Here is a 2870-nt window from a genome sequence, read left to right as displayed (position 1 = left end):
GCCGAGAGGCTGGGACAGGAGCCCGGGAGAGCGTGGGTGCTCGGATCCAGGGATGGGCGCCCCAGCCCAGCACCCTGCACCGAGACGCCAGGATGGGACCCTGGCTCAGGAGCCGGGACTGGGACTCCAGCCCAGCCCTTTGGACTGGGACAGGAAGGCACTGGGAGACGGGCACCCCGGCCCAGGACAGGCACCAGCCACCCGTGTCCAGTGGCAGAAGTGCATTGCCCGTCCCCACAGAGACCCGTCCCGGCTCACGCCGAGCCTGTGCGGCCAGAAACGCGCCATTCCCATCTTGGCAGGGCCAGGTCCCTGCTGCCCAAGGCCCAGAGCTGCCCTGCCACAGCCCGCAGGTGTGCGCAGAGCCGGAGGGGAGGCACGGCAGCGAGGAGCAGCCCTCCAGCCCTGGTGTGGCCTGGCGCTGATGCGGCCTGGCGCTGATGCACTCAGGCAGCACGTGCTCTGGTGCCAGAGGGAGCGAAAGCACAGGCAGCTCTCCGGTTTTTCCCACCTTGCTAATTAAACGAACCAGAAATAGGTCAGGCTGTTTCCATCTGGAGGCTGTAATGACTGCTCGACAGAGGGAAGACGTTAGCTGTAGCTGGTGAAGATTTCTTTTTTCTTTGTCCACACTAACTCTCCATGTGCATTTCATTTACAGAGTTCTTTAGCTTGAAATACTGCAGCACCAAATCCTTGACATTTTAACAGGGAAAAGACACTCCAGTCGTTACAGAAGAACCATACCTAGTACGACCCATGCACCTCCTGCTTATCCTTGTGGTTTCTTCCATTTCCTACCCACTTCTGCATCTCCAAGTCCCAGTCTTTCCCTGTTAAAAAATTATTTATATTGTGGTGTCATCCACAACGAACTCAGAAGCAGAAAGTCTCGGCACAACGGCAGCCTGTTCTTGAGCAAGAACCATTGTGAAAGAGGATGCTGTACCAAATTAATAATGTGCATTAATTAAGTCAGAGAGCACCATACATGACAAATTTTTACGATCCTTGTACAGTAACTGTCACATTTCTGGGAACTAGCAGGTAATACGAAAACAACTTACCTAACGAACTAGACGATAATGTCTTGAAAAAAATGCTTTTGTAGGGGTTTTATTGCTCTTCTGATGGTGCAATCATTATACAGAGGTCAGCACCCGTGAACTCCTGTGATGTCAGGAGCAAGGAATAACACAAGGAAAGTGCCGCCACAATTTATGGTATTAAATAAAACGTAAACAGAAACTAGAGAAGAAATACAAGCAATTAACAGGAGAAGAGCAGGAGGTCTCCTTTCGGTTGCCCATGGGCAGAATACAGAAGTATTGAGCGAGATGTATGTGTGGGAAGAGGAAGAGAAGAACTAAATGACAAAAGAGAGGGAAAGGAAGAAAGTCCAGGCTGGAGCCAACAGAGGGCAGGGAAAGCCAGGGAAGGACAGGAGCACCGTCGCTTGGCAAAAGCCAGCTGAAAGGTGAGAAGAGTTGCTGAGGCCAAGGCTGTGTGCCTTCGAGAGCTGCAGACACTGGGGAAGGGTTACAAATGCAGCACTAGCTTGGGTGCAGTGAATGAAGAAGATGATGAAGATCCCAGAAAGGGCTCCTCAAAGGTTGACCAAACCGCAGGGCAGAGCCAGGGCTGTGCCCGGCTGCTGGGGCTGGCTGGAAGCCCCACGTTTGCTCTGACAAAGCCAGCACAAAGTTGCCTTTCTGGGACCTTCCTCCAGGGAACAGGGAATGGGACCCATGATCCATCTCAGTTTGCCCCATAAAATAACCCCAAGCTGTTATTTATGCCAAGAAACCCTCTTCTGCTATATTGTCCTTTCCCGCCCTTCCATATGGGGAAATCCGGCCCCCCTCTCAACCACTACTGTAATTCCCTTCTGCTTCCCACCATTTGCCAAGCTTCACTATTATTTCTAACTGCTGGTGCCCTGGCCCCTTTCTGTGAAGCCTAGGGTTGTCCTCAGCCTGTGCCACTCTGCCTACACAGATCTTTCACCCTGCTTTCAAAAGCTGCTTCAAAAAGAGACCTCGTCAAACTCTGCTTCTCCCCTCTCCCCACGCGCCTGATCATCAGGTCCTGAAACACAGGACACGGACAGATGTTCAAGCTAAAATAAAAAGGCCACTCCTTTCCAAAAGAGGGAGATTTTTTGCAGGAATGGGATTACTCTCAGTGAGCTCCAAATCAGCAATAAAAATCTCCTGATTCAAGGGAAAGCCACTGTGGCCTATGAATTACAGGAAAAGGCAGAGCTAGCGTGGTTAAAAGGCAATAAAAAAGCGAAGGGTTGGGGCTGAGGAGCTGTCAGTTGGCTTCTTCCCATAAAGAAAAGAAGTTAGTCATCAGAATTGAAAACTTCATGCAACTTCAGCACACATGGAAACGATGAAGCGGAGCAGCACACTCCTGTGTTAGATCTCCGCTGCCCCAAGTTCTCATTTGGCATGTTCCCACCTCCCTGCACCTCCCAGCGTAATTATGGTCCCAGGCCTCGCCGCGGGCAGGGGGTGAGCAGAGCGCTTGGGGAAGGGCTTTCTTGGTGCCAGGATTTAAGCCCAAGAAAGGAGGCACGTTTAGAGTTCATGCGGCTGCTGCGTGAGATCACACCGCTGCTGTAAGGCCGAGGCATCCAGCTGTAGAGAGGGGGTGGCACCTGGGAATGCTGCGATGCTCACACGACCTCCCTAAGCACATCAAAGGGCCTTGCTTTATTTCATTTATTGCGCCAAACTCGCGTTTGAAAGTGTCAGGTGGGCAAATGCCCCTTTTACTGCTCCTGCCCCTCCCCTGTTCTTGCATAGGGCAGCGCTGTTTCCACTATAGGAAGAAAAGGAAAATAAAAAGGCAAATTAGGGGAA

Source organism: Phaethon lepturus, unplaced genomic scaffold (assembly GCF_000687285.1).
Source record: "Phaethon lepturus isolate BGI_N335 unplaced genomic scaffold, ASM68728v1 scaffold33932, whole genome shotgun sequence".
Classification (NCBI taxonomy): domain Eukaryota; kingdom Metazoa; phylum Chordata; class Aves; order Phaethontiformes; family Phaethontidae; genus Phaethon; species Phaethon lepturus.
This window is presented reverse-complemented; position numbering follows the sequence as displayed.